Source organism: Paroedura picta, chromosome 2 (genome assembly GCF_049243985.1).
Source record: "Paroedura picta isolate Pp20150507F chromosome 2, Ppicta_v3.0, whole genome shotgun sequence".
Classification (NCBI taxonomy): Eukaryota; Metazoa; Chordata; class Lepidosauria; order Squamata; family Gekkonidae; genus Paroedura; species Paroedura picta.
This window is the reverse complement of record NC_135370.1, coordinates 63,952,230-63,976,042: the sequence shown is the minus strand read 5'-3', so window position 1 is coordinate 63,976,042 and position 23,813 is coordinate 63,952,230. Positions and strand designations below refer to the sequence as shown.

Here is a 23,813-nt window from a genome sequence, read left to right as displayed (position 1 = left end):
TGGTATTGTGTGGTGAGAAACTGCCTTTAGAGGCCTTAAGAGTCAGTTTAAGACTCAGGACAAGTACTGGTGTTTCAAGAGAAGGGGTTTGGGTACTGAAAAGAGTGTATCAGTCTTCTGAAAATCAAGAGTTAAAATGGCTAAAATGGCTATCCAACAGTAACTACAGATAGAAGAATATCTACCTCCAATTTAAAAAATAATGCCCTGCCTGAAACTGACCAATAAGAAGAAACTTCTCATAAATAAATAAAGAAAAAAGGTGGGGAAATTCTGATGGCATTGCTATGCTTGTGAATGACCTTCACCTTGCGAGCAAAGAAAGTGGGAAAACTGAAGCAATAGTACTATAAAAACATGGAGATACAGGGAACAGTAAATGGACCAAGCACTGAAGGGAAGAAAATCCATGCAGCAGGAGAAAGAAAGCATGATGTGAAGTGAGAGTGAGCTGGCATATAGAAGGGAAAAAATACACCCAATAGGAATCCACAATGAAAGCAAAGGAAAACATGAGTGCAAAAAAGGCCCTAGACACCTCTACAATTTTTGCCACATACCTGGTTTGTTCCTATATCTTGTGTCCAACAGTACAGAAAACTGATGTATAGATATAATCACTGGCCCAGAAAATATGTAACTCTTAATCATGGTTTGGCAATCAGGCATAATTCTGACACTCTGCCTCTCCAGTCTCAGAACACATTAATTCTCTTGTCAGTATTAACATCTGTACTGGCATTAGCAATCAATAGTAACCAAGTACCAGCCTATCAAGTATTTCAAATTCAAATTCAAACCCAAGTTATGATGTGAACATAGTTAACATTAAACCTAGTCAATACACAAATAAAGTTTTTTCTTACACACACAAAAGCCCAGGCAATCAGCTCTTTGATAATACGTATGTTTGGATTTTATTCAGATATGTAGCTATGTTGGTCTGAAGCAGCAGAACACTAGGAATCTAGTGACTCCTTTAAGACCAGTGAGGTTTTATTCAAGGTATACTTCATCAGGTATCTAACGAAGTGTGTATGTATACAAAAGCTTGAATTAGCCACTTTGATGATAACAAAAGGGATAGCATCAACCAATAAATATTAATACATTACTCATCTAAGCCAAAACAAAATTTACAAGAAGTTGATTCAGCAATTTGTTTGAGATGAATCCAGAGAAGGAGCAATGTAGAATATAGTGTACAATATCTTCAACCTCATTAAGGCCACTAGGGCAAGGTGTTTCAATAATATTTTTTAAAAATCTGCCCTGTAAATAGTCATACAGCAAAAGTTTGCCATCTGGTAATACATAAGGTAACATCTCCCAGAGATGGGAAATCCTTTATACTATTCTGTATAAAGTTGTAAATTATTCAATTGAACTTTTAGTAGTATAACAATTAACAGAAAAGTTGGGATCACTGACCGCACTGCTATTTACTATAGCCCCAGAAATGTAAAAGGAAAAGCAAGTGTCTCCCCTGCATCATCAGCTAACATTGTAAAATAGTAAAGTCACTGATATAAAAGTGAATAATTAACTTTGTGCAATCCTGTAGTTATAACAGACATTGCTAGGTAAACATGGATTTGTTGGGGAAATCCACTAAAATGTTGGTTAACAAAACTGTGCTTATACCTTCACTTGAGAAATAAATTTTCCTTTCTTTTTTCTCCAGCAAAATGAATTTGTGATCACTATTAGATTCTGTTCCAGATGTGTTCCCTGGAAAAGGAAGTGGATCCACTTGATTTTTTCTAGTCTTATGTTCTCATTGGTGCAGTTACTTCCAAAAGTCACTACAAGAGAGCTAAATATTAACTAGACTTTTGAGTCTTATAAAGATTCAAAACCCAGAGAGGGAACCTGTAGTTGTATTCACTCTTCCTTTCCATCTGAATGGACATGTTGTTAATTTGTATGGAAATGTAAGATCCCCCCCCCACCCATGGTATCCCATGGGGGGAAAAACCTAATTTTTGGATATGGTTAAATCTATTTATTAGGATTTTTGTGGATTCTACAGTAAAAAAAATAATTATATTTATTAATATATTTTTATTATTTATTATATTTATTAAATCAATTGCTTTCATTCCTGGGAATAAATAGTTTTTGTTTGTATTTTGAACAAATTATAATGTTGTTAATTGGGTTTGCCTGTGTATTTTATAAAGTTTATATCTCTGGTAGCTGGCATTGCACTTTACAGCACACATGGCTTGCCCCAACCCGACAAAGCAGCAGTTCTGTCACATACAGCCCTCTTAACAAATGAATTCACCACATCGGACATAGAAGAATACATTTAAGGATGGCATGTATTCCTGCATACATCTTTCCCAAGTCAGATACCCTTAAAGAAGCAGAAGACTTGTCTAATAAGTCTGATCCAGAGTTCAACAGATCTCTGGAAATATCCTGTTACTTTTTACAATCTCTTTTGTAACAGATGGAGAATTCCTAAACAGTTGCTTCTTATACCAGGACATCCACATTTCCTGTTTTATTGTACACCAGCCTGAGCGATATGGGAGGGCAGTATATAAATTATTGTTAATATTATTACTATTATTATTATTATATGCTTTCCTGCTTGATTGGAGCCCCAAAGCAGCTTTCCATATTGCTTAATCCTTACAACAACCTTGTGAGGGTAGGTTAGATTGTGACAGATCCAAGGTCACCTGGTGGGCTTCTATGGTAGCCCAGGGTATTTGAAACTGGCCATCTTAGTCTGACACTCTTAGCCATTGTGTTGCACACTTAAAGTAACATCCAAAATAAAGATCACTTTTGTGACTACTACCAAGAGCAAGCAGCTGAAAACATACACTATTGATTTCAAAACGTCTATTTTTAAAAAAACCTTTTTAAAAATCTTCAGTCCCTCTAAACATTACTTTTAGAGTAACTGCAATACTTTTCAATTGTCTCATGGCTGATCAATGCCTGACAGGTTTTTTACTGCCTCTGCTTCCATCACATCAGTCAATATTGTGTATCTATAATTCAAAAAACTTGTTGTGCCATCTTAAGCAGGACTCTAAATAAGGTGTAACCCCATTTAGGATTGTGCTGTTAAATTATTCAACAATTTTGGTAAAAACACTATACTTTTGCTGTCAACCAAGTAAACCAACTTCAAACTCAGTACATTTTTGTACCTGCTTATTTTGTACTGTGACATAGGGGGAAAAAATCAGGACCCTGTTATGCTCTCTCGCAAGCTCTGTAAATGCATTATTCTATTCATATGGACACGCTTACAATGGCGTTATTATATCCCTCCCCAGGCATTGAGATTACACTGTCTTCAAGCAAAGTTCATCGTTGCAGATGCAACACAGTGGCAGTTACAAACACTCATGTCTCAACATAATGATACCGTCAGCCAGCATTTAAAGTATCTATTTCTCTTGCTTAATCCTTTCTTTTTAAAAAGCCACAAATCCTTACAAATTCTCACAGTATGAACCATAATCTCTCTAATACCAAGACAGACTTAACATTTCAAGCATTTTCTCTTGGGAAACCCCTTTCCTCCACCACCTTGACCTCTTCTTCTGTCACTCAATAAAGTTCAAAGTGCAAAAATAAAAAAAAGATTATACTTGTCTTGCTGCTCTCACCATAAATTTCTCATAGAAGGCAAAGATATGCCAACAGTATCCTTCTTAGCTCTTAATTGCACTGGCTTTCCGCTGTCCGGGTCAAAAAGAGAAGTGAAAGAGCGAGCAAAATGCAGTCAGAGTTCATAAGCTTAAAAAAAATATTCCATTTGACTTCATTCCAGACGTGTTGCAATTCTGCACTTTACAGATTTTAACCATGTCCTGCCATCTAGAATGACCTCTGAGCAATAGCAGCTAAAACATAGTCTGCAGGGAGCAGAGGTTAGTCCCTGAATGGCAGGCATGTCATATTACTATTTGTAAAGATTAGCTACTTTAAAAAAAGTAAAAAATATTATAAGAGGCAATGGCAGCCCACTGCAAGGATCACTTAGCTTAGGGCAAATGCTTCTCTAGGAAACTTTATAGAGGAGATATCAGAAATTTAATTCAATACATTCTCAACTGATTTGCATCATTCTCAACTGCTAAGTAGCCCTAGAAACAGATCTTGAAAACAAAAGGTGGACACTTCAGTGACTGGAAGAAGGTTACTATTTCCTTTTAAATCGCTTCTTAGCATAGTAACCTGCCAAACAATTAACAGCTGCCCTATTTTCTATAAGGCCAAATAACAGCCACCTGGTGTGGTGCATTGTCTGTGGAAGCAAGCCCCATTGCACGGCTCAGCTGGGATTAGTAGTAAAGAAAAGCTCATCTGGTAAAATACGTGTTTTGCTTCCTACAAATGCAAGCAAAATACTCTCTTTCTTGATTACAACTAAAAGTCATCAAGGTAACAAGCAGAAGGCCATTTTAGCCTGCTGAACAAAAATTGTTCTCTGAGTAGGGATCTTTGCAGACTGGATCTTTTCCACTTCCCCTGGGTAGGCCTTCTTCAGCCTCCTGCTCTATGTGCAAAGAGGATCCCCAGGAAAAGCATGGGATGTGGGCAACGGGTGCAGTTTGAAAGCCAAGTCCTGTCTCTGCATAAGTGGAAGTGCTTTCTGTTCATGCAAGCTCCAGTTTTGATCCAACCTGCTAAGACATGAACTGCTTTAAAGGCTGAAGAAGTCATGATTTATTTATTGCCTCTGATGCATGAAGTGTTATCTTCTGCTGATAGTTATACAAAGAAGGTGCTGCTTGTACTATTAGAACTTTCAACAGCATTTGACGCAGTCAACCATGAGCTTCTAGCTTACCGCCTCACCGATGCCGGAATACGGGGGAAAGCCCTTCAATGGCTGATCTCCTTTCTCTGGGGTTGCGGAAGAAGAAGAGTTGGTTTTTATATGTCACTTTGCTCTACCCAAAAGAGTCTCAAAGCGGCTTACAGTCGCCCTCCCTTTCCTCTCCCCACAACAAACACCCTGTGAGGTGGGTGAGGCTAAGAGAGTCCTGATATTACTGCTCGGTCAGAATATCCTTATCAGTTGTCCTGGCGAACCAAAGGTTACCCAGCTGGCTGCATGTGGAGGAGTGCAGAATCAAACCTGGCTCACCAGATTAGAAGTCCACCAACCTACAAGGTCCACCAACATACATCCATGAGGAGCAGTCCTCTCGCCAATGCTGTTTAACATCTTCATGTGCCCTCTTGTCCAACTGGTACGAAAGTTTGGACTGGGATGTCACCAATATGCAGATGACACCCAGCTTGTCCTCCTGATGGATGACTGCCCTGATTCTCCCCCAGAAGCATTTGCCAGCTGACTGGAAGCAGTGATGAGGTGGCTCAAGCAGAGTCATCTGAAGCTCAGTCCTTCAAAGACAGAGGTCCTATAGCTGGGCGGGAAAGGTCAAAGTGAGGAAGTACGTCTGCCCAACCTTTATGGTATGCAGCTATTAGTGGCTCACTCCACCAGGAACCTGGGCATGATCCTAGAAAAGGCCCCCGACCACCTACAAATCAGGTTCTTTAGTTTTTTAGTACCACATGAACAAAAAATATTATTCAAAATCACAATTTCACAATTATATCTTTCATTGGCTATTCGTAATTATAATATATGTTCTTAATTTAAAATAATATAATAATGAAATACATAGATACATCTATTAAATCTTCACTTTAGAATACATTTTACTCTCTTTTTGAATAAAGATATACTCCATCCTTGTCTTAACTAATTTATTCAACATAACCAATAGTAATACTTTCATTTACCTTATTACTTTAAAGATAATTTACAAATGGTTCCCAGTTTATTATAAAACTATCTAGCATTTGGTCTCTCATTAATGTTGTTAACTTATCTAATTCTGCATACTCCTTAACCTTATCTAACCATTCATTTACACTTGATATTTTTTCATTTTTCCAGTACTGAGCATAAATTATTCTTGCTGCTGAGATCATGTAAAGTAATAATATTCTCCTTGTTTTTGCTATTTCAGGATCCAAAATATTGAATAAATATAATTCTGGTTTAAATTTCAAGTGTAGCTTAGTTATTTTCCAAGTATCTTGATGAATCTGTACCCAAAACTTTTTGCCTCTGAACATGTCCACCAAAGGTGGTACTTTTTTTTGTAGATTTTGAACAATAATACCGGAGTCAAATAACATCTATAAAGCATTTTGTTGCCTTTAAATGCCCCCCTCTCCAAATCAGAAATCATTCAGGTTTTTAAAACAATGCATCACCCCAACTGCATAATAACGTGAAACTGTAATAAAAGATAAAAATTGAGTGGGGATACAAAAAGATGGTGCCATTCCCCCCTATATACACCAACCTCGGAGGTTACCCTTATTTTCCCAACCCAACCATGGTTCCCCACGGTGCAGGTTGGGATTGGGGAGGCAAGGGAACATCAGTGCTCTGGCAGCCGATCAGAGCCCTGCCACAGGCGGCAGCTGCATCTTGGATTGAGGGAGGAGTACTGTAATCCTCTTGCTTCCCTGATCCCAGCCACAGCCGTTCCCCGTGGTGCAGGCTGGGACTGGGAAGGCAAGGGGACCTCAAGTGCTGTGTTAGCAGATTCGAACCCACACCACAGGAGGCAGCTGCAGCTTTATATGGTAGGCCAAAATATTTCTGTTCACCAAGGCTTTTGAATAAGGGGTTCAATTTTTAACATCTTTTTGCCTGGAAACTGATGTGTTAAGCTGTTTAGAGTGGTTTATAATTAATTTTTTATAGTGGACTGGGTTTTTTAAACACTAGATTATAATTAATATCTTTTAATGTTTTGTTTTTATTATTTTGTAACTCATCTTGGGCAAGTTCATGGACAAACTCATGGACAAGTTCACAGACATTAAAATGTAAATAAACAATAACAGCTAGCACAAACTCAGCAGGTAAAGCTTTATTTATCTACTGCTTTCACTTATTAAATCTCTGCTAGTCCCCCAACAGAATGCATAAGAGCCCTGGAAGAAAGACAATGTGCTAATGCATTTCTTGTCAGTCCTCTTCCCTCTCTAAATATATATATATTCCTAGTTATCTGTACATACTGCCATCCTGGCTTTTTCACCACCCCCACTCCCAACAGTAAATAAGTAAATCTCCTTACATTATTCAGAGACATAATTTACATTTGTATGGAATGCAATTTTGACCTTTACTTTTATCTCAGAATATACAGAACTCTGGACAGCTTTCTCCAAAGCCAGGCTTAGATGAATTTCAGATGTCCTCTTTCCACCGTTTACACTCACCAATGCCACTGCAGGCATAGGAATCACAGCTCGATTTGCCTTTCCTTTTCCTGACTCACTCAGTCCTGCCAAGGAACTTCCCACTAGTGTCTCATTGAATAACAAGTCACACTTCAGCGATTTCCTTATCCAGGGCAGATAAACAAGAAGCAGCTGTAGTGAAGGTGCTATAACTTACTCAAGGCTTGCCCCGTACAAACTTATGGCTTCCATCTGCTCTATTTATTATTCATTATTTCTCCTATGACCTTAAAACAATCTAATATCAGGAAATTACACAAGTGAAGTTTTTCCTACCATGGTCTCTCTCCATGTCCAGAAATACTAAAAATACTAAATTTCTGCATACTAAGCTACTGCTAAACAACTGATCCCAGAATCTAAAAACCCACAAGTACAAATTATAAAATACATTTACACTGTAGGCTTTACACCTGTGCAGAGCTATGATCCAGGAACTTCTAGAGCTAGATTTTAGGCACCAAAAATCCTCACCTTTAGACGTGCATATGCACAAAGACCACAAAGAACCAAAAGCAGAGGATTTGGAATTACAAGTGAAGCTCCACAAGGATTTGTGGGAGATGGAGAAATCTCATCCCCAACTTTGGCTCCCATTTCTACCCTCCGAATTTATGTTTTCCTCCCTCTCCACCCCCTACTCTCATCAACCACTTAATGTGGAATTTTTTTTGCAAGGTCATAAATTACTTGAGAAGCGGTAACCTTGATATATAAAGATACATTTATTAGCATTCCTGGAAACACTGCTATATCTAGCTTTGTGGAAATATCTGAATTTACCCAAGAAACATCTCCCCTATTGTTACCCATGGCAGCAGACCTCTCTGCTGGACTGGAATGGCACCCTAGTGCCTCCATAGTCAAGACACTCTTGGTATCCATTCTGGCAAAGGCAAGCCAGGCCAACGGCACAAGGCACTCTAAAGAGACCAACAGTGGCCACGTTACGTCCAACTGACCTTGCTAATGAACTCTGCCTTCCTGCCCTGACTAGGCAGCACAAACCAATCTTCAATCAAGACAAAGAACATCCTCTTCCCTTACATTCCTCCTCCTCCCAACTATTGTATTGCTAAAGTGGCAACTGGCAGGCTTCTTTAAAATGCTTTGTTCACCCCAGAAACCCCCTTCCTGTCCCCACTATCACACCAGTTTTACTACTCTCATCAACTACAGATTAGAATTTCAACTCAGGTCCAGAACCTTCCAGAGGCTTCCCATTAGTCAATCTAGCTCAGTATTGTCTGCTGACCATCACTGGTTAACTAAGGCAGGAAAAAAGTCTTTTCCAACACCTGAAATGCAAGGGCATTTCCACACACTAGTAAAAACAGTGTCACAGCCTCGGAATGGCAAAGCATGACACTATATCGCTCCCCCACCCCCCAGCCCTCCTCACCTTTATGAGGTCTCGCCTTTGTCTGCCTACTTTTTGCTCATTGTACCCTCCTCACCTGCTGCTGGAAGAGGTGGAAGAGAAAAAAGTGCCTTATATCCAGTGCCTAGGCACCTGCTCTTTAGAAGGCCAGATCCTGAAGATGAAATTCAAATACTTTGGCCACCTCATGAGAAGGAAGGACTCCCTGGAGAAGAGCCTAATGCTGGGAGCGATCGAGGGCAAAAGAAGAAGGGGACGACAGAGAATGAGGTGGCTGGATGGAGTCACTGAAGCAGTAGGTGCAAACTTAAATGGACTCCGGGGAATGGTAGAGGACAGGAAGGCCTGGAGGATCATTGTCCATGGGGTTGCGATGGGTCGGACACGACTTCGCACATAACAACAACAACAAGGCACCATAGATGAATAGTGCTTTTGCCTCCTGTTTCATCTGCACAACAGCCCTGTGCAGAATCATAGATGAATAGTGCTTTTAAATGCCACCTCTTATGGAATCACGGGCTTGTGTAGGAAGGGCCCAATTCAGCCGCTTTGGCACCCATGGAAGTCAATGGTGTCATAGACCAGGGGTCATCAACCCCCGGTCCGCGGCCCGGTGGCAGGCCGCAAAGGCCACAGTACCGGGCCGCGCCAGCCACGCCTGCCTTCCCCCGCCGGCAGCAAGAAGGAAGGGAAGAGGCAGGCGCAGCCGCCGGCATGGCGGTGACGCAAACGCACATGCGCGCTGTTGTCGCGCATGCCCGTTAGCGCCACCAGGTGGTGAAAACACGTGTGCGCGGCAATTGCGCGTGCGCATTTTCGCAGCACCCGGGCCATCGGCTCTTCCCTCACTCCGGAGGCGGTCCCTGACCTGAGAAAGGTTGGGGACCGCTACCATAGACTATAATGAGAATGTCAGCATTCCTTCATTTACCAGGGCCTCGGTGGGTTTGGGTCTGAGGTACAACCTCCAAACTTCCAGGGTCACTCCAGGAAGTTCTTCTCTGACGCCCCTCCACATTTCAAAATGATTGGTCCAAGGGGTCCACATCTAGGGGCACCTGAAGAGGGTGCCCCCATCCCTCCATTATATCCAATGGTCTCTCCATTGTGTACTCCTCAGGCTTAGAAGAGGGAGGAAGAAGATTGACCTATGGGAAGTGTGGCATGGTTGTGGTGTGTATCGATTAGAGCAGGATCTCACGGTAGACAACATTCTTTGTCAAAATGTGGTCAGATTGTGGTAGGAGCACTCCCTGCTCTGGTCCAGGAGTAACATGGACCCTGAGAGCTGTGATACGTCTGACTTGTGACATGGTGACATATAGTTGGATTGAATGGGGTGAAGGTCTGGAGGATTAGGTAGGGGAAAGGTGACATAGGATGGGTGGAGAGAAGGGCGACATGGAAGAGGGTTAATGGGGAATATGAGATGGCAGTGGGTGCAGTGGGGGGGGTGGGGGTAGCAGCCAAATGGAAGCAGGCTAACCGGGAGTCAGGATATGGATGAGTGGGCAGGCAGGTGGGTGGGAGGTAGAGTCATCTGGGTGCAGAGGAATGGGGGGGTGTGGGTGGGCAAGAAGGGGAGTTTTACAGGTAAGGGGGGGGGAGTGAACGGCTTGTCCGGATCTTGCAGTGTGACTCTGATGCATTGTACCATTTTGAAGTCCCATCTGCAAACCTCAAGGGGAATTTCCAACCCAGGGGTAACCAACCTCCAGGTGGGGCCTGGAGAGCACCTGGAATTATAGCTCATCCCCAGGCAGAAAGGGCTGCTTTGGAGGTTGGACGCAGGTTGTTGTGGAGTTGAAACACTTGAGGCCTGCTGCACAGGGCTGTTGTGCAGATGAAACAGGAGGCAAAAGAACTTCTGCAACAGCATCCATTTTCATCTGCACAACAACTCTGTGTGGTAGGCCTCAAATCTACATAGATTCTCCTAGAAGAAATACACGTCTTGGCAGCAGCGAGGCTAGCCACAGCAGTATTTTACATGAGATGGGGGTTTTCTGTGGCCTCCCTGTCAGCCAACTGTCTCCTTTCAGCAGAAGGGGAAAGCTTTTAACTCTCAAAAGGAAAGCACAAGTACTGCCACAGACTCCTCTGCATTGCTCTCAGAAATGCCTCCCTCACCTCAGTCAGGGGCTGTTAGAGGCTTCCTTCACAGCAGGCCTGAAGGGAGGGGGGAGGACTTTGGGCAATGGACTCAACGAACTTAAAGAACTGTGAGGAGACAGGAGTAGGACATGCACAGTGATTGGGCAGCCATTGGGCAGACAGCCAATCAGGCTGGAGGAGGACACAGCCAGAAGCTGTACAGGTGACCAGATTGGCCAGTAAACAGTGAGGCCAAACTCCTCCCACCACTCTCTTACTGTTTTATTTATATGGTACAGACACAGATGTTAATAAATGTGTTACTATAAGAACATAAGACAAATCAAATCAATAGTCCATCTAGTCCGGTGTTGTATCTCACACTGGATGACCAACAATAGGACACAGAGGTCAAGGCAACCCCCTGATGTTGGTTCTGGGATTCAGAGGCATAGTGCTTCTGAATGTGAAGGTTCTCCTCAGTCATCATGGTTAATAGTCATTGACAGACCTTCTCCATGAATCTATATAATCTCCTTTTAAAACTGTTTATTCCTGTGGCCGTCACTACATCTTCTGGCAGCAAATTCCACATTTTAATCACACTTTCTGTAAAGTAGTATTTCTTTTTGAGTTGGGGAAGGGTGAGTCCTTGATTTATTACTTCCTAATCTGCTGCCTCAGATAAAGCAGCTAAGGAAGTTGCGATTCTTCAGATTTATCAGTAATTACTTAAACACACTTGGTTATATTTTATAAAGAAGCATTTAGATTTTTAAGGTCATTTATATAGAATTGAGCAGTTTAATCACCCTAACACTTACCGTTAATTTACACAGAGAACAGATTCGCCAGTGTATTAATAAATCTAGGCTTGGCAGAGAAGCTTAAACTGGCAGAACTTATTATTTTGTCTGCAAAGGAAGGTTTTCAGCACATGTGTCTTTCTTCACTTGCAGTATTAAGAACTGTGTGTTTGTCACTGGGATAAAAGATTTACTAAAACAGCATACTTTGAATGATTCAGTGGTAGTCAGTGTTATATGTTCATATTAATTGCTCTTCAGTCTTTTCTCATTGAATGCAGTCACATTTTGCTTTCTTTGCCTTTTAAGCCTCTGGTGACAGTATTAAAACTCTGGTGGTAAATTGTACACCACATAATTTTGTGCATAAATAACAATGCTAAAATGTCCAGAATTGCTGAAAAGAGCATTGATGACTTGCAACGTTACCTCCCTCTCCCTTGTTCTCAGGCACGAGAATTACTTTTTAAAAAATGGCGAACTTCCTGGAGCAATTAATAGGTGGACACGTGTCCAGACAGGGAAACGATTTCCGAGATTCAGCTCCTCTTCTCTGATTTGCCTGACCAGCAGCTTTTTAAAAGTAGTTTTAACCCATTTTTAACAATCATAATGAGTGCAGAACCTTTCCCCTGTCCATTTCATGGAGTCTCTCTATCCAAATGTTGTTGTTTTTTTTTGCAAGAGTCTATATCAGAGCTCTGGTGAAGTTCCTGGCCATGTGGAACCAAGATGTGAGCAGGGAGCTCTACACATTCCAACCACACATACTCCTCCCAATATTAAAAATGGATCTCCATCATTCTCTTTCTATGCCATAGGAGCAGATCAGTGTTTAACCATGCTGTTCTGCTGCCATTTCTCTTGTTTTGTCCTGGCAATGTACACAATGCCTACAATAGTCTAGGTCCAGTTCTGTACTACATCATATCTGCCTTTGTATTGTGCTCTTCCCCCTCCCACACGAAAAACAGATATCTTCATAACTGTAGGGGAAGAGGCTAAACAAAATACAACTTTCTCTAAAAGGAAACATAGCCAGTTAGAAACCTCCCTCTCTGAAAAATATGATTCTAGATCTCAGTCCAGATTCCTTGACATCAGTAACTATTTTGTCATTATATCAAGGGGATGGAGACTGGACCCCTGGCTGCAGAAAACCAACGCTACCACTTGCAGGGGAGAGAATGTCTTGAATTTTAATCACATAGCCATAGAATTTGTATTTGTCTAATATCATTTTCTTTACTCACCTCCACATGCCATTACCCAGTTCATCTTGAAGAGAACTCCAGAGTATAAGAATATTGCGACATCTGAGGTGTGTTTTGGAAAGAGGAAAGTTTTGAAGAAACTTGAAGTCCTAAGTGGTATCGCCTGCCAATAATCCTTGTAAGGTACATAGATTCAAGGTAAGTCAGTACTGGCACATACCAGCGTAGAAGAAATATATCTTCCTTTTACAACCTGAAATTTGCCACTAAATGTAGCCCTGGCTGGTTTCAGGCCTTGCAGTCAACAGCCATAAGCTCTGTAAACTGCTTTAATAATAGCTCTACTAAGCTCTTAAATAGCACTCTCCATCCCAGGGTCTTAAAGCCCTTTACACACATTAATGGATTAAGTTGCTCAGCATACATGAACAGCAAGCAACAGGAAGGCATTCTACCCCCACCCCCACCCCATTTCAAAGATGCAGAAATCAAGGGCTAGCCGAGCTCTGATATCTGACTGTTCCAACACAAAGCATGTGCATGCATGCATACCCTCTCGTGTAGACCATTCACAGGCAAGGCTAGCAAGGAGATGGTCATGAGCTGTAACGGAGAAAGGGACCCAAGGATACAGGGAGAGTACCCAGGCAAGGCAGGGAATGCATGTCCTGGGTCAGCCATGGAAGAAGGGAAAGCAGGCAATTGGACAGGAGGGGTGCTCACCAAGGCTGGTATGGCTGATGGTGCAAGGTCCCAAGGAGGCCACCTCAAAGCTGGCCTGGCCTAGGGATGCCAATCTCCAGGAGTCATTTCCAGACTACAGACAGAGTCAGGCATACCAAACATACTTTAAAGCACAGCTTTCATTAGAACAGAAAGGAAACAGTAGGGTGAGGTGGGTGGACATGATGAATACAAAATTGTAAGTGGCAAAAGAATGGGAGGAAAGAAGTGAGAGGCCCTTCCTGGCACAGTCTGCTTAGGAAGTGGGAAAGATATTAAGTTAACATGAAATGTGTAGAATAGGCAAGTTGAACTGGCATGCTGGCCTATGCTAGAGAAAGCAAGTCCTGGACAGGATATGACCATTCCTGCAGAGAGAATAAAATAAACCTATCTTTTGCAATGATTACAAGTGTTTCAAAGCCTCAGACACAGTAGATTTGAAACAAATATTCTAGAAAAAACAAATTAAACCAAAACCACCGATATTTCTTTACACAATTTGGTGCTAACAAGCCATTTTTCCCTACCCAAAGGTTATCTTTGGATACAAGAAATGGCATTGGAGAAACAGCCCTGTATGAAGTGACCAATGTTTGGGAACATAACTGCATCTTGGAGAAATTCCACAAAATTGTTTCCGATATCCAAAAGGACTGTTTCAAACAGCACTCCCAAAGTGTAGAGTCTACATACCAGACGGCAGGTTTCAAGTTTACGTTTGCTTTCCATTGTGTGTAGAATGCCATTTATGGCTGTCTTGCCGTTATATCTGCCTACTGCAATAAACGGGGCTATCTATTGCAGACAAACTATATGCAACTAATAATAAAAATATATTTCCATATAATAATATGGATACTGTGGCCCCTGATGACTCACTTCTTAAAACAGGAGGTGACTGGCACTGAGTCACCTGCCCAGTAACTGCTGATGAAAACAGACTGCCTGTTTCCCATTGGTTGAATGTTCTCTACTCAAAATGTCACAGGAGCTGTGCTGCCTTCCAGAAGCCGCTCCAAGTCCAGTACAAGGGGCCCTACTGAGACCACGCTCCCAAAGCTCAGTAGGAGCTTCTTCCTTCCTGCCGTGGACAGCTCCAGCTTCCAGGCCCCTTTGGAGTACATGAGCTGTCGACTGGGAAGTGCAGCAAGCAAGAATCCTTGAGACCCAGCTTCTCCTTCCGGCCAGCCCAGACCCCACCCAGGCTGAATGCCTCAACCAAGCCAGCAGGAGCAAGGCCAGGCCCTTTAGAGCTGGGGAACTCACAGCAGAGCCCAAAGAACTGTGGCTGGCTCTTCACCCATGGGAGAGGCTGGCCTCCATTGCAGCCCCCCTGCACCTGCTGCAGGCCCAGCAAGCAGGAGCCACTCACCAACAGATGTGTGCCATTGAGACAACCTCAGCAGCTCAGTGGCTCCAAGGCACACAATGGGTTCCTTAAAGTAGGCTTACTCCCAGGCAGGTGTGAGGACCCTGCCAGGAACTCTACCTTCTGTTCGGTGGCCCGCCCTGGCCTTGCCTCCTCACAAGCATACTTGATATGCCAGAGTGCACGCCATGCCCCAGCCTCCCTCTGCTCAGCTCCAGCTGAGTGGCAGTAATGGGGCCACGGCATGGGCATGCCAGGCCCATGAGTGCTGCTGGGCTAGGAGTGGGGATACAGGGCACAGGGGGAGGCCTGGAAGTGCCTCAGAGCACTCCCTCTCCTGTTTCAGGATGAGAGGAGGCCAAGGAGGCTTCCCCTCAGTGCTAATGCATCCAGGATGGCTCCTAAGCGTGTGCAGAGCTCTTTCTGACAGCCTGGCCTACTTCACAGGAATGTGGTGAGGAGGGTGCAGGTATGTCTTCCTGAGATCTCTGGAATGGGAGGGGGAGTAGAGACAGTTATAATTGATAGTGTTTGAAACTAGTGGCATCTTTAAGATCAGAGAACTAATTCTCAGGATAAACCTTTTGGGGATTTCAACCTCCAGGTGGGACTTGGAGATCCGAAACTCTGTAGGCACCACCCCCAAAGTCTCCAAGTTTTTCCCAACCTGGAGCTGGAAAAGCTATTTCATGTGCATACCCCCTAAATCTGTCTTAATAGATAATGACTCCAGGGGATGTGATCTCTGTTGCCTGGAGATGAGCAGTGATTCAGAACCTGATAAATATTTATCTGTAAACCGCGGTATAAATAAAAGGCTAAGGGAGGTGGCGGTGGGCCGAGTCTGGGATCGAAATCTGCAGATTGGCCCCTTGGCCCTGGACTGACAAGCGGAGGGGCCATTTGGAAGGTGCTTTGCACCTTCCGATTGGCCCCTCTGATTGTCAGTCCAGGGCCAAGGGGCCAATTGGAAGGTGTACACAGTGCACCTTCCAACTGGCCCCTTGGCCCGGGACTTACCGACAAATGCAGCCCATAGTGCGGGGGAGGCGGCGGCGGCGGCACTCACATGGCGGCCCTTTGCTGCTCCTGCTGCTGCTGTGGCAGCCAACCAGCTTGGGCTAGAAGTTATCCAGGGAGCTGGTAATGACGATGCCTCGAGCGGAACGCGAGCCAGCAGCCACAGGCAGCTGAGGCGATAAGGGGCCCGTTGCACAAGCCTCGGAACGCCGCGGCTGATATCTGGCTGCCTAGCCCAAAGTGATGCGTCTGGCCCAGCAGCCAGGTCAGTTCCTCCCCAGCAGCCAGGGCAGCTCCACTCGGAACGCAGAGGGATACATCTGGCTGGCCAGTGCAAGATAGTGCGTCTGGCCCAGCAGCCAGGTCAGATCCTCCCCCCGCCCAAGCCTGCACTCTGCTGCCGCTTCTTCTCCCCCTCCACGTCCACACAGAACTCTTCCCCCACCAGCCCCCCGGATCGCCGCCCCTCACCTAACCTATGGACCCTTCACCTCGCCCCCACCCTCCTAACCTCCTTGTCCCGTCCCCTTTCAAAGCCCATTTATTTTAAATGGGCTTTGAAACTCTTAATAAAGCAGTAAGAGGGGTTGGAGTAGGCTGAGTCCGTGATCAAAACTCATGGAGTGGCCCCTTACCCACGGACTGACATGCAGAGAGGCCAATTGCGCCTCCTGATTAGCCTCTCCACTTGTCAGTCCACCCTCCATGGCCCAATCGGAAGCATGCCTTCCAATTCCGGCCTTGCACCCGGCCTTGGCACGGAGCAACCATTCGGCCAGCAATTGGCCCGACTTCGCTGCTGCGCTGCCTGCCTCAACCACCACCCCCCAGATGCCGCCGCTCTCTGGGACCGCGTCCCCACCCGTCACAACGACCCACCATTCGCCCGGGGATCGGCCCGGAATCGCCGCCACACCGTTCGCACACCTCCAGCGGTGCCCCCAGAATGGCGCCGCTCACTGGGTCCACATCTCTGCCCCCCTTGCAGGCCCACCATTCGCCTATGCCCTGCCCCCAACTTGCCACCGTGGAATGCCGCCAGCAGGACTCCGCAGGTAGTCATGGGGAGCCACGTGTGGGTCCCTGCCCTCCCCATTGCCTTCCCTCTCCCCTCCGACAGTGCCCCAGCTTCGGCGGCTGCGCTAATGTGCAGCCCTTCGCCGCGGCCCGCGGGGGGCCTCACCTGCCCCCGCCCCTTCCAGCCCCCTCCTAGAGCCCAATGCATTTCAGAGTGCAATGGGCTATATTTCTAGTAAATGTATAATATCGTTACCATAAGTTGCTCTTTATATTTCTGAAGGGGCCATCTGGGCGGCCCTGTTATAATGTATACAAGCAGCCTCCGGAGGGGCAAGTTTCTCCTTTGCATGTCTTTCAATTTTGGCACAGTAGGGCTCCTGTATATAAGTAAATGGCTGGGCAAGCTGATTGAGTGGCTGACAGAAAGAAGGGTCAGCAAGAGAGAGAATAGGCCAGAGAGCTAAATAAAAGGCCTTAAGTTGAAGCGAGGCTGACTTTTGAAACACCACACAAGTAAGGTCCACATGACAGAAAGAGGCAATAATGTAGGACTCAGATATTCTAAATGTTGGCTTAGCAAAGAGAATGCAATATTCAACATATGACTAATTCCTGGGATACAAATTACAATGCCTCTTACCAGAATGGGCACTGTAGGAAAACAAAGACATCATAATCAAGTGGGCTTTGTCCAATGTTGCTTATATTAGGCAAAGTTAGGTTCATACATTGCCAGAATGCATGTTACCACCTTGCCAAAATGACAACAAAATGAAAGTGAGCCCAATGGGAATACTTTCCACTGACTTTCAATAGTTTTTGGATCAGAACCTTGGAGGGGATTAATCATTCTTCATTAAGCATGTGTTGTGATATTCTACAGAGAGGCACCAGGCATAATATTTTCAACATCTGTGGAAATCAGACACTGTTTGGAAGGTGTTCTTCTTACACCTAATCAAGTTTTGACCGAACTCTTTGCAAACCCGTCCCTCTTCAATTTCAGACCAACTATGGAGCCAATACTTTAAGAGCTATGTTATTTCACAAATAGTCTCAATCATTAACAGACATACTGGGTAAAATGACAGGGGAAAAGACATTCTTCAGAACCGTTTCCCATAATTTAGTTTCATAACATAGGGAGGAGGGCAAGTGTGCCTCAGCATATAAGACTATTCTTTATTCCTTGTACAGCACAAAAGAAACCAAATGACTACAAACATAAATGGCAATTAACATATAAATGGAATTAAAAAAAATACTTCCAAACAATGCCAACAAATTGAAGGGAACCAAACCAATGATAACAATATATTAAACAAAAAAGGAACAAAAATGGTGATATCAGGCCATCCTTCCAGACATATATCCAGATTCTTGCACAATACTAATATTTACATGAATAACTAGAATATCTTATTCTCAAAAAAGAATTATGTTCTGTGAAAGTAAATGTTTGCAATGTGAAAATGAAACATGTTCCCCAATTTAAATTCAGAAGAGGTATATTTCAGTTTAACTATAATCTTTTTCCATCTGCCTTGATGGATTGTTTTGTGATACCATAATCAGCAGTAACATTAGTACCACATTTAGCAAAGACTCAAATCCAACTGGAATCCCAAAAGAATTCTGCATGATATGCTTAAAATGAAACATGTCATCTACAACCCAACTATTTTTGACTACAGATTTTCAAAGGGTTAAAAAAAAAGAATCTTTCCAAGTTATTTATTTATTCCATTTACTCTTTATAGTCTTTTCTCGCTCAGACTCAAGGTGGATTACAAGATATAAAACAATGCAATCAGACAGCATAAAATTGCAACTGAAATTTAACTAGGGCCCGTTCTGCATGCACAGAATGCTATCCATGATCTCTACACCTTTCTGTTCCCCCCAATTTGTTTTCTGTGGAAATATTCTGCATATTCTGCATTCCAGTGTGAAGAATCAAGGTTAGTTTGTCGTAGGGGCAGACCCTTGCATTTGACATTGATTGCACGATTCCTTAGCGGCAAGCTGGGCGTATGCATTGACATGTTGAGGAAGCTCTTCAATCTACTGGGCTGTGTTATCTTTACTAACTTCTGATGGTCAACTGAGCACATTGCCAGATTTTGTAAAGAGCTTTTCCATTCTACTCTGGAGATCCTTCAACTATCATCCCCGAGGCAGCCATTTGTGATAGGATTAATGCAGATGTATTAATGCATTAAGGCATTGAGTGACAATGGTTTAATTCAGAGGACATGGCTACCGAAGATGGACGGGCCATTTTCACAAAGGGGCAACTTACATGGAATAGCAGAGCACAGAGGAAGAGAGAGGGAAGCTGTTGTGTCTGTCTGCAGAAAAAGTCATTTGGGACACATTCTTCCTTCGGGGATGCACACACAGACCACAACCCAACACACAATGAAACCTCCTCCCCTCACTACTCTTCATTTAAAACTTTCAAAAAATATTTTGTCTTTTCCCCTATGGGTTATGGAATGTTTAATGCTCCTGGAGCAACCTGTATTGTAGCCACAGGAGGAAAGAGGGGTGGGAATATGAGTCTGCAGAAAAGAAGCTGAAGCCTGCTGAACAAGCAAGTTGTCTCTCCACCCCCACCCGGAAGAGAGAGCCTCTGTATAAGCGGAGAACTGAAATGGGTCACTTGCCATGTTTTACTTTGTAATTAGAAAAAAATAGAAGTCTCACAGTGCACAACAAAGACAGTTGGAGAAGGTAGAAAGATAGATGGACATATTTCACAATGACCTATTATGCATGACGGCAGATACTACCGTTCTGTTGTGTCAGCACAAAAAGCCCCGCTGTTTCCCACATATGCCTGGGGAAGGGCTCCCACAGTACATGCTGGTTGCCCCGACACAATAGCCCTGCACATACAACACAGGGCTGGAAGTGCCAGGAGCACTTCACTGCTATGGCAGTGGCGGCAGGAGATGTCAGGGGCATGGTGCCCCGACTGCATGATGGTGGGGAGCAGCATGCTGCTTTTCCACCATGGCGGAGGTGGGAGATGCCCCTGTCTGCTCCGTGGAGCCGGCAGGGGTGAGAGACGTCCCTGCAGGGATGCCATCGGTTGGGGGAAGAGCCGGGCCTGAAAGCCCGGCTACTCCAATTATGCACAGAGCTAGCCCGACCTAGCCCTCACATGCTCCTGTGGCGGATCCCGGCCCATGGAAGAATCCACGTTGTCTTAACATGGATCTTCCGAGGGCTTGGGTTGGGCCAGGGCTCGGATGGTGGCAACATTGTGCATAATCAGGGATTTTCCCCAAAGCCCTGTCGCCGCCATCACGAGCATTCCAGCCCGTACATAATCGGTCAATGTGGGGGGGGGGGGTTCAGGATATTTCTATGTTAGAACACTACAGCTTCAGGGTGAATAATTAGGAAGAATCTTAATATAGCCACCTAAAAACCAGGGGGAAAGTGAATAGAATGCATGCTGAGCATGGAAAGGTGGGGGGAAATTGGGCTAGCCCTGGGCACTACAACAAAAAACAAGGGACAACTGCATGGAAAGCAGGGTAGGATGCAGAATAGAAAAAAATAGGCAGGAATGCACAGCAAACCCCCTGAAAATACCCAGTGCATGAAAGGCCTGGGATATCTCTAAAAGAAACGCCTACATGTGTAAGAATTCTAACTGAATATTGTTCAAGTTACCTTTGCTTCTGCAACCCAACACAGGCCATTTTCTAAACATCTCCTTAAATAACAACACATTTCCTCAAACAAGTCAATAACATAATTTTGGTCCTGTTTGCCAGGAATGGAAATGCTAGAAATGTTTTTCAAAATCTAAACTGAAAATGCTCCCTATTGCAAAATAATATTCATCAATAATAAACATACAGATCTTCAGTAGAGATCCTGAAGCAGCATGTTTTAATTTTATAGAGGTCAAAGTATTATTATTATTATTATATATGAGACTGCATGAATTTACAAAGTGAGGCAAGTGTACAGCTGCTTGGCCCAGACTGGGAATGTTCCTACTAATATGCCTCTTCGGGATCTTCTGTTGTTCTTTTTTTCTTTTCCCTGAATTCTCTTTTTATCTTAATCATATTTTAAAAGCAGGGAAAGCCTGTTTTAACCAATAACAATGTGAAGAACAAAGTTTCAAAGCCCCTTTTTTTTGTTGTATCACATATGTGTGGCAAATGTGACATAGGAGCCATATAGAATTACTGGTGGACAGAATATCAGCCTAAATCTACCCTTCACAGGAACTAAGTGCCACAATTTGACATTAAAGTGAAAGAGCAGCATATTTGAATGTCTGTTTCAACAAGGTTTTGTTGTTGTTGTTGTTGTTGTTGTTGTTTGTTTCTTAAGATCAAATAGTCTGAATGAAAATAGCTGGCCACATTTCAGTTCCCACCTTTTATCTCCTGAACAGTACAGCTTTTCCAATCAGTTTCTACTTTGCTTTCTGGATAGAATATAATCCCATTGACAACTTCTTTATGGCTGTCTTTCAGTTGTCTGGCAGGCTGCTTCATGAATAAAAAGGGATATTTAACCACACAACACAAATATGTTTGTCTTGTTCCCCCTACCCATATTCACACACACACAATCCAAGAGTACTTGTGACACCTGCTGAATTGAAATAATTTACTACTACTGTTAAAAGCTTTAAGCTAGTTGTTAAATTGTACACATCCTTCCTGTTTGGAATACATAATCAGTGACATGAGTTGAAGCACTTTGTAATTGGATGTTTTATTTTATATTTTTGTATTCATGTTACAAATTAAAATGAGCACCTTTACAGAACCGAGTATGTCAAGAAGGAGAGGAGAGACAAAAAGGAAGTAAAAAGTTGTGACATTCGGCTGCTTTCACTTGGCAATGATTCTGAACATACCTTTCATGACTACCACAAATGCAGAGGCATTTTCTGTTGCAATATATAACATCCACCTGGCAGTTCAAATGAAAGGATGAGCATCAACTCCAATAAAATGACATCATTCCATAGACTTCTGGCACTTGATGGTATATGAAAAGCTGTTGAATGCTGGTTGACAAAAGAAAGGAACGGTTCCAAATACTAAAGAAAGCACCAACACTTATTAATTATTTTCCTATCACTGTGGAAAAAGACAAATTTTACAGAATACAGCCTAAGTTTTGCACCTGTAATTCCTTTCCAAGTATGGTGTAATGCATTAGTATTTCCATAATTCTGATTAAATATTAATAAATATGTTTGAAACTAATCATTCTGAAGAGAAAGAACTTGACTGAATGATAAATTCAGATAGTTAGGGTTGTTTGGCTTGCTGTGATACCACTTTTCTTGTCTTGTTTGGTGTTCCCTCACTAATTCTTCCCCCATTTGTGTTTTATAGTATATTTCCCTTTTTAAGTGTTTATATTAATTTTATTTGTTTTAAATATTATATGCATGTATGTGTATTTTAATCTCTCAGATTTTTTGTTTTAATATTATCCACTTGGGAAACACAGAATGGGGCAAAAAAGTGGCGTAGAAGCAATTTTTTTTTATTGTAATGAATTTTTTTTATTTTCATAAAGATAGAAATATAGGATGCAACACGAGTTATTGATACAAAAAGCAGTAAATAAAATATAATCATCATTTGAAAATATACCACCCCACATTGACTCCACAGTGATATAAACTTTTGCCCAAAACTCTAAGAGCCATGAGTCTAAGAGCCATCCACATTTCCACTACATTTAAAAAAAAAAGGCCTGTTTAGATATACAAAAGAAAAGTTATTATTAATCAACTTACTTGAGAGATCGTAGACCTCACGTTAACTGCTTGATACAATCTAAGAGCTATCCTGGCAGATATTTCTAGGTTTAAGTTAGATGCTTAACATTAAACATTTCTTATGCATAGAAGCAATTTAAATAAAAATAAATCGTCAGATGTATTAGAGTGGCACATGTGTAAGATATGTGGAATTAGATTCCAAGTTAAGCACTGGTTGCCAATGGATTATGCTTCATGAAATGCTTGTGTCTGCTTCTACAGGAGCACAGCAAAGAAAAATAGGTAATTTGCAACTGCTAATATCCATTTGGAATTGTACAAAACCAGAGAATGCTTGCAAGTGTGTGTTGGATAAACATGGAGGGAAAGTGTGTACGGCAGAAGTATAATCTACAGTAGAGGTTCCTAAAGTGAGATGTATGCCCCCCCCCAGAGAGGTGGCAAGACCCAGGGGCATGGTGCGGCATTTGGGGGCAGCAGCCTGACTCTTTCAGCTTTGGCTGTGTTTTCTTCGTGAGAGATGTTCCAAAATACCACATCTTTTTGCTTTCATTTGTGTGTAATCACAACAGAGAGGCTACTTTTATATAATCATAGATATACGCATAAAAGAAACATCTGTTATGATTTGTAAACTGCAGTGAACAAAAATATACCTGTTCTAAGGATAAGAATACAATTCTGATAAGTATATGAAGTCCCCATGGCTCATGTATAGGCAACAAGAAAAGAACTGAGGGAAGGAAGGGGGCCCCCTCCTAGGAACTCACAAACATTTGGGCAGGGAAATACTTCTTTGGTTCCTTCAGCTGTAGATAAACAGAGAGGTAAGAGTTCTCAAGTAATCCTCCAGTAGTTGGCCTGCACAAGTTCAGTCCAGAAGTGAGATTGAACAGAAGGCCGAAAATGAAAAAAAATACAAACCAATACTAAAGGCACAAAATGCATGTGGCAGTCAGAGGATAAACCAAAGCAGTATGGGGCAAGAATCAGTGGAAAACACTCAAGCAGAAAATCACCAAGCTTTTAAAACTAACTAACCCCATGACTACAGTAATTTTTATGTTTAAGGAAACTTAATTGTCTC

General features: G+C 42.9%; 1 protein-coding gene across 2 annotated transcripts in view; it reads right to left on the bottom strand.

Moving 5' to 3' along the window:
• MYLK (myosin light chain kinase) overlaps positions 1-23,813 on the bottom strand; it is a 240,345-nt gene that overhangs the window by 175,031 nt on the left and 41,501 nt on the right. The window contains exon 1 of one of the 2 annotated variants that reach the window (XM_077320438.1): positions 3,639-3,791. The exons of the other annotated variant lie outside the window; for it this stretch is intronic. The gene's annotated coding sequence lies outside the window, so the exon portion shown is untranslated. Of the gene's footprint in view, positions 1-3,638; positions 3,792-23,813 lie in introns of those variants that run through there. 2 annotated transcript variants of the gene reach the window in all.